General features: G+C 46.5%; 3 non-coding genes and 20 pseudogenes across 3 annotated transcripts; all 23 read left to right on the plus strand.

Annotated features, from left to right (window-relative positions):
- The first annotated feature begins 53 nt into the window (after window positions 1-53).
- Window positions 54-172, plus strand: LOC148240784 (5S ribosomal RNA). Its single transcript, XR_015814369.1, has one exon. It is a non-coding gene; the product is annotated as a 5S ribosomal RNA (ribosomal RNA).
- Window positions 173-377: 205 nt separating this feature from the next.
- On the plus strand, window positions 378-496 carry LOC148240785 (5S ribosomal RNA; annotated as a pseudogene).
- Window positions 497-701: 205 nt separating this feature from the next.
- Window positions 702-820, plus strand: LOC148240786 (5S ribosomal RNA; annotated as a pseudogene).
- Window positions 821-1,380: 560 nt separating this feature from the next.
- On the plus strand, window positions 1,381-1,498 carry LOC148240787 (5S ribosomal RNA; annotated as a pseudogene).
- Window positions 1,499-1,703: 205 nt separating this feature from the next.
- Window positions 1,704-1,822, plus strand: LOC148240788 (5S ribosomal RNA; annotated as a pseudogene).
- Window positions 1,823-2,383: 561 nt separating this feature from the next.
- Window positions 2,384-2,502, plus strand: LOC148240789 (5S ribosomal RNA; annotated as a pseudogene).
- Window positions 2,503-3,065: 563 nt separating this feature from the next.
- Window positions 3,066-3,184, plus strand: LOC148240790 (5S ribosomal RNA). Its single transcript, XR_015815892.1, has one exon. It is a non-coding gene; the product is annotated as a 5S ribosomal RNA (ribosomal RNA).
- A 557-nt stretch (window positions 3,185-3,741) lies between these two features.
- Window positions 3,742-3,860, plus strand: LOC148240791 (5S ribosomal RNA; annotated as a pseudogene).
- Window positions 3,861-4,065: 205 nt separating this feature from the next.
- Window positions 4,066-4,184, plus strand: LOC148240792 (5S ribosomal RNA; annotated as a pseudogene).
- Window positions 4,185-5,423: 1,239 nt separating this feature from the next.
- On the plus strand, window positions 5,424-5,541 carry LOC148240793 (5S ribosomal RNA; annotated as a pseudogene).
- Window positions 5,542-5,745: 204 nt separating this feature from the next.
- LOC148240794 (5S ribosomal RNA) lies at window positions 5,746-5,864 on the plus strand (annotated as a pseudogene).
- Window positions 5,865-6,073: 209 nt separating this feature from the next.
- On the plus strand, window positions 6,074-6,192 carry LOC148240795 (5S ribosomal RNA; annotated as a pseudogene).
- A 563-nt stretch (window positions 6,193-6,755) lies between these two features.
- Window positions 6,756-6,874, plus strand: LOC148240796 (5S ribosomal RNA; annotated as a pseudogene).
- Window positions 6,875-8,064: 1,190 nt separating this feature from the next.
- Window positions 8,065-8,183, plus strand: LOC148240797 (5S ribosomal RNA; annotated as a pseudogene).
- A 559-nt stretch (window positions 8,184-8,742) lies between these two features.
- LOC148240798 (5S ribosomal RNA) lies at window positions 8,743-8,861 on the plus strand (annotated as a pseudogene).
- A 205-nt stretch (window positions 8,862-9,066) lies between these two features.
- On the plus strand, window positions 9,067-9,185 carry LOC148240799 (5S ribosomal RNA; annotated as a pseudogene).
- A 205-nt stretch (window positions 9,186-9,390) lies between these two features.
- Window positions 9,391-9,509, plus strand: LOC148240800 (5S ribosomal RNA; annotated as a pseudogene).
- Window positions 9,510-9,714: 205 nt separating this feature from the next.
- Window positions 9,715-9,833, plus strand: LOC148240801 (5S ribosomal RNA; annotated as a pseudogene).
- A 204-nt stretch (window positions 9,834-10,037) lies between these two features.
- On the plus strand, window positions 10,038-10,154 carry LOC148240802 (5S ribosomal RNA; annotated as a pseudogene).
- Window positions 10,155-11,024: 870 nt separating this feature from the next.
- On the plus strand, window positions 11,025-11,143 carry LOC148240803 (5S ribosomal RNA; annotated as a pseudogene).
- Window positions 11,144-11,704: 561 nt separating this feature from the next.
- On the plus strand, window positions 11,705-11,822 carry LOC148240804 (5S ribosomal RNA; annotated as a pseudogene).
- Window positions 11,823-12,025: 203 nt separating this feature from the next.
- Window positions 12,026-12,144, plus strand: LOC148240805 (5S ribosomal RNA; annotated as a pseudogene).
- A 563-nt stretch (window positions 12,145-12,707) lies between these two features.
- LOC148240806 (5S ribosomal RNA) lies at window positions 12,708-12,826 on the plus strand. The gene has a single exon (XR_015814626.1). It is a non-coding gene; the product is annotated as a 5S ribosomal RNA (ribosomal RNA).
- Window positions 12,827-13,180: the final 354 nt, after the last annotated feature.

A 13,180-nucleotide genomic window follows, 5' to 3' on the forward strand; every position in this document is an offset into this window, starting at 1 on the left:
AGGAGGGGGAAGAAAGGAGAAGGAGTGTATGTATTTACTGTGCAAAATTAAACAGGTGCGATCATACCAGCACTAAAGCTCCGGATCCCATCAGAACTCCGCAGTTAAGTGTGCTTGGGCGAGAGTAGTACTCGGATGGGTGACCATTTGGGAAGCCCTCGTGTTGCACCAATTTTTTTTCGGATGGGATGTTCGACGTTACGCGCGAATGGAATTATAAACCACTGGTTCATTTGCAAAGGTAAGTCACGGTGCCGGGGCATATTACTTGATATTAGAACGAGAAAGAGAGATGCAGAGCGCACGCACAAGGAAACAAATGACGGGAGGGGGAATAAAGGAGAAGGAGTTTATGTATTTGCAGTGCGAAATTAAACAGGTGCGATCATACCAGCACTAATGCAACCGATCCCATCATAACTCTGCAGTTAAGTGTGCTTGGGCGAGAGTAGTACTCGGATGGGTGACCACTTGGGAAGTCCTCGTGTTGCACCCATTTTTTTGCAGATGATTCTTTCGACGTTACGCGCAACTTGAATTTTGGTCCTCAGGTTTATTTGCAAATGTGAGTCACGGCGTCGTACCATTTTACTTGATATTAAAACGAGCACGGGAGGTGCAGTGCGCACGCACAAGGAAACAAATGACGGGAGGGGGAAGAAAGGAGAAGTAGTTTATGTATTTGCAGCGCAAAATTAAACGGGTGCAATCATACCAGCACTAATGCAACGGATCCCATCATAACTCTGCAGTTAAGTGTGCTTGGGCGAGAGTAGTACTCGGATGGGTGACCTCTTGGGAAGTTCTCGTGTCGCACAAATTTTTTTTCAGACGGGTCATTCGATGTTACGCGCAACTGGAACTATGGTCCACTTGTTTATACGCAAATGTGAGTCAAGAAGCAGGGGCATATTAATCGATATTAGAACGAGAAAAAGAGGTGCAGTGTGAACGCACAAGGAAACAAATGATGGGAGGGGGGAGCGAAGGAGAAGGAGTGTATGTATTTTTAGCACGAAATGAAACAGGTGCTATCATACCAGCACTAATGCAGCAGATTCTATCAGAACTCCATAGGTAAGGGTGCTTGGGCGAGAGTAGTACTAGCATCGGTTACCTCCTGTGAAGTCCTTATATTTCACCCATTTTTTTGTGAAGTCCTCATGTCGCACCAATTTTTTTTCAGACGGGTCGTTCGACGTTACGCTCGTCTGGAACTAGGGTCCGCTGGTTTATACGCAAATATGAGTCAAGAAGCAGGGGCATTTTAATCGATATTAGAACGAGAATGAGAGGTGAAGTGTGAATGCTCAAGGAAACAAATGACGGGAGGGGGAAGAAAGGAGAAGGAGTGTATGTATTTGTAGCGCGAAACTAAACAGGTGCGATCATACCAGCACTAAAGCCCCGGATCCCAACAGAACTCTGCAGTTAAGTGTACTTGGCGAGATTAGTACTCGGATGGTTGACCTCCTGGGAAGTCCTCGTGTCGCACCAATTTTTTTTCAGACGGGTCGTTCGACGTTACGCGCGTCTGGAACTAGGGTCCACTGGTTTATACGCAAATGTGAGTCACGGCACCGTGGCATTTTACTTGATATTTGAACGAGAACGAGAGGTGCAGTGCGCACGCACAAGGAAACAAATGACGGGTGGGGGAAGAAAGGAGAATGAGTTTATGTATTTGCAGCGCGAAATTAAACAGTTGCGATCATACCAGCACTGATGCACCGGATCCCATTAGAACTCCGCAGTTAAGTGTGCTTTAGCGAGAGTAGTACTCGGATGGGTGACCTACTAGGAAGTCCTCGTGTCGCACTAATTTTTTTTTCAGACGGGTCGTTCGACGTTACGCGCGACTGGAACTAGGGTCCACTGGTTTATACGCAATGTGAGTCAAGAAGCAGGGGCATTTTAATCGATATTAGAACGAGAAGGAGAGATGCAGAGTGCACGCACAAGGAAACAAATGACGGGAGGGGGGATGGAGGGTGAAAAAGTGTATGTATTTGCAGCGCAGAATGAAACATGAGCCATCAAACCAGCACCAATGCAACGGATTCTATCAGAACTCTGCAAGTTAAGGGTGCTTGGGCGAGAGTAGCACTAGGATGGGTAACCTCCTGCGAAGTCCTTATATTTCACCCATTTTCTTAGGAAGTCCTCGTGTTGCACCCATTTTTTTGCAGATGGTTCTTTCGACGATACGCGCGACTTGAATTATGGTCCTCAGGTTTATTCCCAAATGTGAGTCACGGCACCGTAGCATTTTACTTGATATTAGAACGAGCACGGGAGGCGCAGTGCGCACGCACAAGGAAACAAATGACGGAAGGGGGAAGAAAGGAGAAGGAGTTTATGTATTTGCAGCGCTGAATTATACGGGTGCGATCATACCAGCTCTAATGCACCGGATCCCATCAGAACTCTGCAGTTAAGTGTGCTTGGGCGAGAGTAGTACTCGGATGGGTGACCTCTTGCGAAGTCCTCGTGTCGCACCAATTTTTTTTTCAGATGGGTCGTTCGACGTTACGCGCGACTAGAACTATGGTCCGTTGGTTTATACGCAAATGTGAGTAAAGAAGCAGGGGCATTTTAATCGCTATTAGAACGAGAAGGAGAGATGCAGAGTACACGCACAAGGAAACAAATGACGGGAGGGGGGATGGAGGGAGAAAAAGTGTATGTATTTGCAACGCAGAATGAAACATGAGCCATTATACCAGCACCAATGCAACGGATTCTATCAGAACTCCGCAAGTTTAGGGTGCTTGGGCGAGAGTAGCACTAGGATGGGTGACCTCCTGCGAAGTCCTTATATTTCATCCATTTTCTTAGGAAGTCCTCGTGTTGCACCCATTTTTTTTGCAGATGATTCTTTCGACGATACGCACGACTTGAATTATGGTCCTCAGGTTTATTCGCAAATGTGAGTCACGGCACCGTAGCATTTTTCTTGATATTAGAACGAGCACGGGAGGTGCAGTGCGCACGCACAAGGAAACAAATGATGGGAGGGGGAAGAAAGGATAAGGAGTTTATTTATTTGCAGCGCTAAACTATATGGGTGCGATCATACCAGCACTAATGCACCGGATCCCATCAGAACTCCGCAGTTAAGTGTGCTTGGGCGAGAGTAGTACTCGGATGGGTGACCCCCTGTGAAGTCCTCGTGTCGCACCAATTTTTTTCAGACGGGTCGTTCGACGTTACTCGCGACTGGAACTATGGTCCTTTGTTTATATGGAAATGTGAGTCAAGAAGCAGGGGCATTTTAATCGATATTAGAACGAGAAAGAGTGGTGCAGTGTGAACGCACAAGGAAACAATTGATGGGAGGGGGAGGGAAGGAGAAGGAGTGTATGTATTATCAGCACGAAATGAAACAGGTGCGATCATACCAGCACTAATGCAACGGATTCTATCATAACTCCGTAGGTAAGGGTTCTTGGGCGAGAGTAGTACTAGCATGGGTTACCTCCTGCGAAGTCCATATATTTCACCCATTTTCTTGTGAAGTCCTCGTGTTGCACCCATTTTTTTGCAGATGATTCTTTCGACGTTACGTGCGACTTGAATTATGGTCCTCAGGTTTATTCGCAAATGTGAGTCACGGCGCTGTAGAATTTTTCTTGATATTAGAACGAGAACGGGAGGTGCAGTGCGCACGCACAAGGAAACAAATGACGAGAGAGGGAATTAAGGGGAAGGAGTGTATGTATTTGCAGCGCAAAACTAAACTGGTGCGATCATACCAGCACTAAAGCCCCGGATCCCTTCCGAACTCCACAGTTAAGTGTGCATGGGCGAGATTAGTACTTAGATGGTTGATCTCCTGGGAAGTCCTCGTGTCGCACCAATTTTTTTTCAGACGGGTCGTTCGACATTACGCGCGTCTGGAACTAGGGTCCGCTGGTTTATACGCAAATGTGAGTCAAGAAGCAGGGGCATTTTAATCGATATTAGAACGAGATTGAGAGCTGAAGTGTGAACGCACAAGGAAACAATTGACGGGAGGGGGAAGAAAGGAGAAGGAGTGTATGTATTTGCAGCGTGAAATTAAACCGGTGCGATCATACCAGCACTACAGCCCCGGATCCCATCAGAACTCCGCAGTTAAGTGTGCTTGGGCGAGAGTAGTACTCGGATCGGTGACCACCTGGGAAGCCCTCGTGTTGCACCTATTTTTTTTCGGATGGGTTGTTCGACGTTACGCGCGAATAGAATTATAAACCGCTGGTTCATTTACAAAAGTGAGTCACAGTGACAGGGCATATTACTTGATATTAGAATGAGAAAGAGAGATGCAGAGAGCACGCACAAGGAAACAAATGACAGGAGGGGGGATGGGAGGAGAAAGAGTGTATGTATTTGCAGTGCAGAATGAAACATGAGGGATCATACCAGCACTAATGCAACGGATTCTATCAGAACTCCGCAGTTAAGGGTGCTTGGGCGAGAAAAGTACTCGGATGGGTGACCTCCTGCGAAGTCCTTATATTTCACCCATTTTCTTGGGAGGTCCTCGTGTTGCACCCATCTTTTTGCAGATGATTCTTTCGACGTTACGCGCGACTTGATTTATAGTCCGCAGGTTTATTCGCAAATGTGTGTTATGGCGCCGTGGCATTTTACTTGATATTAGAACGAGTACGGGAGGTGCAGTGCGCATGCACAAGGAAACAAATGACGGGATGAGGAAGAAAAGAGAAGGAGTGTATGTGTTTGAAGCGCAAAATTAAACAAATGGCATCATACCAGCACTAATGCACTGGATCCCATCAGAACTCTGCAATTAAGTGTGCTTGGGCGAGAGTAGTACGAGGATGGGTGACCTCCTAGGAAGTCCTCCTGTCGCACAAATTTTTTTTCAGATGGGTCGTTCGACGTTACGCGCGACTGGAACGAGGGTCCGATGGTTTATACGCAAATGTGAGTCAAGAAGTAGGGGCATTTTAATCGATATTAGAACGATAAGGAGAGGTGCACTGTGAACGCACAAGGAAACAATTGATGGGAGGGGGAGGGAAGGAAAAGGAGTGTATGTATTTTCAGCACGAAATGAAACAGGTGCGATCATACCAGCACTAATGCAAAGGATTCTATCAGAACTCCGTAGGTTAGGGTGCTTGGGCGAGAGTAGTTCTAGCATGGGTTACCTCCCGCGAAGTCCTAATATTTCACCCATTTTCTTAGGAAGTCCTCGTGTTGCACCCATTTTTTTGCAGATGATTCTTTCGACGTTACGCGCGACTTGATTTATGGTCCGCAAGTTTATTCGCAAATGTGAGTCACGTCGTCGTGGCATTTTACTTGATATTAGAACGAGTACAGGAGGTGCAGTGCACACGCACAAGGAAACAAATGACGGGAGGAGGACGAAAAGAGAAGGAGTGTATGTATTTGTAGCGCAAAATTAAACAGGTGGCATCATACCAGCACTAATGCACTGGATCACATCAGAACTTTGCAGTTAAGTGTGCTTGGGCGAGAGTAGTATTCGGATGGGTTACCTCTTGGGAAGTCCTCGTATCGCAACAATTTTTTTTCAGATGGGTCGTTCGACGTTACGCGCGAGTGGAACTATGGTCCGCTGGTTTATACGCAAATGTGAGTCAAGAATCAGGGGCATTTTAATCGATATTAGAACGAGAACGAGAGTTACAGTGTGAACGCACCACGAAACAAATGATGGGAGGGGGGGAGGGAAGAAGGAGTGTATGTATTTTCTGCACGAAATTAAACAGGTGCTGTCACACCAGCACAAATGCACCGGATCCCATCAGAACTCCGCAGTTAAGTGTGCTTTGGCGAAAGTAGTACAATGATGGGTTACCTCCTGGAAAGTTCTCGTGTTGCACCCATTTTCTTTTTTTCAGATGTGCCGTTCGACGTTTTGCACGACTTTAATTATGGTCCGCAGATTTATTCGCAAATGTGAGTCACGGCGCCGTGGCATTTTACTTGATATTTAATCGAGAACGAGAGGTGCAGTGCGCACGCACAAGGAAACAAATGACGGGAGGGGGAAGAAAGGGAAAGGAGTTTATGTATTTGTAGCGCAAAATTAAATAGGTGCGATCATACCAGTACAAAGGCATCGGATCCCCTCAGAACTCCGCAGTTAAGTGTGCTTGGGTGGGAGTAGTACTCGGATGGGTGACCTCCTGGGAAGTCCTCGTGTGGCACTAAATTTTTTTTTTAGGAAGGGTCGTTCGACGTTACGCGCGACTTGAACTAGGGTCCACTGATTTATACGCAAATGTAAGTCAAGAAGCATGGGCATTTTAATCGATATTAAAACGAGAAGGAGAGATGCAGAGTGCACGCACAAGGAAACAAATAACGGGAGGGGGATGGAGGGAGAAAAAGTGTATGTATTTGAAGCGCGAAATAAAACATGAGCAATCATACCAGCACCAATGCAACGGATTCTATCAGAACTCCGCAAGTTAAGGGTGCTTGGGCGAGAGTAGTACTAGCATGGGTTACCTCTTGCGAAGTCCTTATATTTCACCCGTTTTCTTGTGAAGTCCTCGTGTTGCACCCATTTTTTTGCAGATGATTCTTTCGACGTTACGCGCGACTTGAATTATGGTCCTCAAGTTTATTCGCAAATGTGAGTCACGGCACCGTAGTATTTTACTTGATATTAGAACGAGCACGGGAGGTGCAGTGCGCACGCACAAGGAAAGAAATGACGGGAGGGGGAAGAAAGGAGAAGGAGTTTATGTATTTGCAGCTCGAAATTAAACTGGTGCGATCATACCAGCACTATTGCACTGGATCCCATAAGAACTACGCAGTTAAGTGCGCTTGGGCGAGAGTAGTACTCGGATGGGTGACCTCCTGGGAAGTCCTTGTGTCGCACCAATTTTTTTTCAGACAGGTCATTCGACATTACGGGCGACTGGAACTATGGTCCGCTGGTTTATACGCAAATGTGGGTCAAGAATCAGGGGTATTTTAATCGATATTAGAACGAGAAGGAGAGGTGCAGTGTGAACGCACAAGGAAACAAATGATGGGAGGGGGGGAGGGAAGAAGGAGTGTATGTATTTTCAGCATGAAATTAAACAGGTGCGGTCATACCAGCACTAATGCATCGGATTCTATCAGAACTCCGTAGGTAAGGGTGCTTGGGCGAGAGTAGTACTAGCATGGGTTACCTCCTGCGAAGTCCTTATATTTCACCCATTTTCTTGTGAAGTCCTCGTGTTGCACCCATTTTTTTGCAGATGATTCTTTCGACGTTACACGCGACTTGAATTATGGTCCTCAGGTTTATTCGCAAATGTGAGTCACGGCGCTATATTATTTTACTTGATATTAGAATGAGAACGGGAGGTGCAGTGCGCACGCACAAGGAAACAAATAACGGGAGGGGGAAGAAAGGGGAATGAGTTTATGTATTTGCAAAGCAAAATTAAACAGGTGCGATCATACCAGCACTAATGCACCGGATCCCCTCAGAACTACGCAGTGAAGTGTGCTTGGGCGAGATTAGTATTCGGATGGGTTGTTCGACGTTACACGCGAATGAAATTATAAACCGCTGGTTTATTTGCAAAGGTGAGTCACGGTGCCGGGGCATATTACTTGATATTAGAACGAGAAAGAGAGATGCAGAGTGCACGCACAAGGAAACAAATGACGGGAGGGGGGATGGGAGGAAAAAGAGTGTTTGTATTTGCAGTGCAGAATGAAACAGGTGCGATCATACAAGCACTAATGCAACGGATTCTATCAGAACTCCGTAGGTAAGGGTGCTTGGGCGAGAGTAGTACTAGCATGGGTTACCTCCTGCGAAGTCCTTATATTTCACCCATTTTCTTTTGAAGTCCTCGTGTTGCACCCAATTTTTTTGCAGATGATTCTTTCGACGTTACGTGCGACTTGAATTATGGTCCTCAGGTTTATTCGCAAATGTGAGTCACGGCACCGTAGCATTTTACTTGATATTAGAACGAGCACGGGAGGTGCAGTGCGCACGCACAAGGAAACAAATGACGGGAGGGGGAAGAAAGGAGAAGGAATATATGTATTTGTACCGCAAAATTAAACGTGTGCGATCATACCAGCATTAATGCACCGGATCCCATCAGAACTCCGTAGTTAAGTGTGCTTGGGAGAGAGTAGTACTCGGATGGGTGACCTCCTGGGAAGTCCTCGTGTCGCACTAATTTATTTTCAGACGGGTCGTTCGACGTTACGCGCGACTGGAACTAGGGTCCGCTAGTTTATACGCAAATGTGAGTCAAGAAGCAGGGGCATTTTAATCGATATTAAAACGAGAAGGAGAGGTGCAGTGTGAACGCACAAGGAAACAATTGATGGGAGGGGGAGGGAAGGAGAAAGAGTGTATGTATTTTCAACACGAAATGAAACAGGTGCGATCATATCAGCACTAATGCAACGGATTCTATCAGAACTCCGTAGGTAAGGGTGCTTGGGCGAGAGTAGTACTAGCATGGGTTACCTCCTGCAAAGTCCTTATATTTCACCTATTTTCTCGTGAAGTCCTCGTGTTGCACCCATTTTTTTGCAGATGATTCTTTCAACGTTACGCGCGACTTGAATTATGGTCCTCAGGTTTATTCACAGATGTGAGTCACGGCGCTGTAGCATTTTACTTGATATTAGAACGAGAACGGGAGGTTCAGTGCGCAAGCACAAGGAAACAAATGACGGGAGGGGGAAGAAAGGGGAATGAGTTTATGTATTTGATGCCCGAAATTAAACAGGTGCGATCATACCAGCACTAATGCATCGGATTCCATCAGAACTCCGCAGTGAAGTGTGCTTGGGCGAGATTAGTACTCGGATGGGTGACCTCCTGGGAAGTCCTCGTGTCACACCAATTTTTTTTCAGACGGATCGTTCGACATTTCGCGCGTCTGGAACTAAGGTCCGCTTGTTTATACGCAAATGTGAGTCAAGAAGCAGGGGCATTTTAATCGATATTAGAACGAGAATGAGAGGTGAAGTGTGAACGCACAAGGAAACAAATGACGGGAGGGGGAAGAAAGGAGAAGGAGTTTATGTATTTGCAGCGTGGAATTAAACGGGTGCGATCATACCAGCACTAAAGCCTCAGATCCCATCAGAACTCCGCAGTTAGGTGTGCTTGGGCGAGAGTAGTACTCGGATGGGTGACCACTTGGGAAGCCCTCGTGTTGCACCTATTTTTTTTCGGATGGGTTGTTCGACGTTTGGCGCGAATGGAATTATAAACCGCTGGTTCATTTGCAAAGGTGAGTCACGGTGCCGGGGCATATTACTTGATATTAGAACGAGAAAGAGAGATGCAGAGTGCACGCACAAGGAAACAAATGACGGGAGGGGGAAGAAAGGATAAGGAGTTTATGTATTTGCAGCGCGAAATTAATCAGGTGCGATCATACCAGCACTAATGCAACAGATCCCATCATAACTCCGCAGTTAAGTGTGCTTGGGCGATAGTAGTACTTAGATGGGTGACCACTTGGGAAGTCCTCGTGTTGCACCCATTTTTTTGCAGATGATTCTTTCAACGTTACGTGCGACTTGAATTATGGTCCTCAGGTTTATTCGCAAATGTGAGTCACAGCGCTGTAGCATTTTACTTGATATTAGAACGAGAACGGGAGGTGTAGTGCGCACGCAGAAGGAAACAAATGACGGGAGGGGGAAGAAAGGGGAATGAGTTTATGTATTTGCAGCGCAAAATTAAACAGGTGCGATCATACCAGCACTAATGCACCGGATCCCATCAGAACTCCACAGTGAAGTGTGCTTGGGCGAGAGTAGTACTCGGATGTGTGACCTCTAGGGAAGTCCTCGTATCGCAACAATTTTTTTTCAGAGGGGACGTTCGACGTTACGCGCGACTGGAACTATGGTCCGCTGGTTTATACGCAAATGTGAGTCAAGAATCAGGGGCATTTTAATCGATATTAGAACGAGAAGGAGAGGTGCAGTGTGAACGCACAAGGAAACAAATGATGGGAGGGGGGTAGGGAAGAAGGAGTGTATGTATTTTCAGCACGAAATTAAACAGGTGCGGTCACCAGCACAAATGCACCGGATCCCATCAGAACTCCGCAATTAAGTGTGCTTTGGCGAAAGTAGTACAATGATGGGTTACCTCCTGGGAAGTTCTCGTGTTGCACCCATTTTCTTTTTTTCAGATGTGTCGTTCGACGTTACGCGCGACTTTAATTATGGTCCGCAGATTTATTCGCAAATGTGAGTCACGGCACTGTGGCATTTTACTTGATATTTGAACGAGAACGAGAGGTGCAGTGCGCACGCACAAGGAAACAAATGACGGGAGGGGGAAGAAAGGAGAAGGAGTGTATGTTTTTGCAGCGCGAAATGAAACAGGTGTGATCATACCAGCACTAATGCGACGGATTCTACCAGAACTCCGTAGGTAAGGGTGCTTGGGCTAGAGTAGTACTAGCATGGGTTACCTCCTGCGAAGTCCTTATATTTCACCCATTTTCTTGTGAAGTCCTCGTGATGCACCCATTTTTTTGCAGATGATTCTTTCGACGTTACGCGCGACTTGAATTATGGTCCTCAGGTTTATTCGCAAATGTGAGTCACGGTGTTGTAGCATTTTACTTGATATTAGAACGAGAACGGGAGGTGCAGTGCGCACGCACAAGGAAACAAATAACGGGAGGGGGAAGAAAGGGGAATGAGTTTCTGTATTTGCAGCGCAAAATTAAACAGGTGCGATCATACCAGCACTAATGCACCGGATCCCATCAGAACTCTGCAGTGAAGTGTGCTGCGATGGGTGACCTCCTGGGAAGTCCTCGTGTCGCAAAATTTTTTTTTCAGACAGGTTGTTCGACGTTACGCGCGTCTGGAACTAGGGTCCGCTGGTTTATACGCAAATGTGAGTCAAGAAGCAGGGGCATTTTAATCGATATTAGAACGAGAATGAGAGGTGAAGTGTGAACGCACAAGGAAACAAATGACGGGAGGTGGAAGAAAGGAGAAGGAGTGTATGTATTTGCAGCGCGAAATTAAACAGGTGCGATCATACCAGCACTAAAGCCCCGCATCCCATCAGAGCTCTGCAGTTAAGTGTGCTTGGGCGAGAGTAGTACTCGGATGGGTGACCACTTGGGAAGCCCTCGTGTTGCACGTATTTTTTTTCGGATGGGTTTTTCGACGTTTCGCGCGAATGGAATTATAAACTGTTGGTTCATTTGCAAAGGTAAGTCACGGTGCCGGGGCATATTACTTGATATTAGAACGAGAAAGAGAGATGCAGAGTGCACGCACAAGGAAACAAATGACGGGAGGGGGGATGGAAGGAGAAAGAGTGTATGTATTTGTAGTGCAGAATGAAACATGAGGGATCATACCAGCACTAATGAAACGGATTCTATCAGAACTCCGCAGTTAAGGGTGCTTGGGCGAGAAAAGTACTCGGATGGGTGACCTCCTGCGAAGTCCTTATATTTCACCCATTTTCTTGGGAGGTCCTCGTGTTGCACCCATCTTTTTGCAGATGATTCTTTCGACGTTACGCGCGACTTGATTTATGGTCCGCATATTTATTCGCAAATGTGAGTCACGGCGCCGTGACATTTTACTTGATATTAGAACGAGTACGGGAGGTGCAGTGCACACGCACAAGGAAACAAATGACGGGATGAGGAAGAAACGAGAATGAGTGTATGTATTTGAAGCGCAAAATGAAACAAGTGGCATCATACCAGCACTACTGCACTGGATCCCATCAGAACTCTGCAGTTAAGTGTGTTTGGGCGAGAGTAGTACTCAGATGGGTGACCTCTTGGGAAGTCCTCGTATCGCAACAATTTTTTTTCAGATGGGTCGTTCGACGTTAGGCGCGACTGGAACTATGGTCCGCTGGTTTATACGCAAATGTGAGTCAAGAATCAGGGGCATTTTAATCTATATTAGAACAAGAAGGAGAGGTGCAGTGTGAACGCACAAGGAAACAAATGATGGGAGGGGGGAGGGAAGAAGGAGTGTATGTATTCTCAGCACGAAATTAAATAGGTGCGGTCACACCAGCACAAATGCACCGAATCCCATTAGAACTCCGTAGTTAAGTGTGCTTGGGTGAGAGTAGTACTCGGATGGGTGACCTCCTGGGAAGTCCTCGTGTCGCACAAATTTTTTTTTTAGGACGGGTCGTTCGACGTTACGCACGACTTGAACTAGGGTCCACTGGTTTATACGCAAATGTGAGTCAAGAAGCAGGGGCATTTTAATCGATATTAGAACGAGAATGAGAGATGCAGAGTGCACGCACAAGGAAACAAATGACGGGAGGGGGGATGGAGGGAGAAAAAGTGTATGTATTTGCAGCGTAGAATGAAACATGAGGAATCATACCAGCACCAATGCAACGGATTCTATCAGAACTCCGCAAGTTAAGGGTGCTTGGGGGAGAGTAGCACTAGGATGGGTGACCTCCTGCGAAGTCCTTATATTTCACCCATTTTCTTAGGAAGTCCTCGTGTTGCACCCATTTTTTTGCAGATTATTCTTTCGACGATACGCGCGACTTGAATTATGGTCCTCAGGTTTATTCGCAAATGTGAGTCACGGCACCATAGCATTTTACTTGATATTAGAACGAGCACGGGAGGTGCAATTCGCACGCACAAGGAAACAAATGACGGGAGGGGGAAGAAAGGAGAAGGAGTTTATGTATTTGCAGCGCAAAATTAAACAGGTGCGATCATACCAGCATTAATGCACCGGATCCCATCAGAACTCCGCAGTTAAGTGTGCTTGGGCGAGAGTAGTACTCGGATGGGTTACCTCCTGCGAAGTCCTCGTGTCGCACCAATTTTTTTTCAGACGGGTCGTTCGTCGTTACGGGCTACTGGAACTATTGTCCGCTGGTTTATACGCAAATGTGAGTCAAGAAGCAGGGGCATTTTAATCGATATTAGAACGAGAAGGAGAGGTGCAGTGTGAAGGCACAAGGAAACAATTGATGGGAGGGGAAGGGAAGGAAAAGGAGTGTATGTATTTTCAGCACGAAATGAAACATGTGCGATCATACCAGCACTAATGCAACGGATTCTATCAAAACTCCGAAGGTAAGGGTGCTTGGGCGAAAGTAGTACTAGCATGGGTTACCTCCTGCGAAGTCCTTATATTTCACCCATTTTCTTGTGAAGTCCTCGTGTTGCACCCA

The sequence above is a fragment of the Carica papaya genome, chromosome 8 (genome assembly GCF_054855325.1).
Source record: "Carica papaya isolate Zhongbai chromosome 8, ASM5485532v1, whole genome shotgun sequence".
In the NCBI taxonomy this organism is placed as follows: Eukaryota; Viridiplantae; Streptophyta; class Magnoliopsida; order Brassicales; family Caricaceae; genus Carica; species Carica papaya.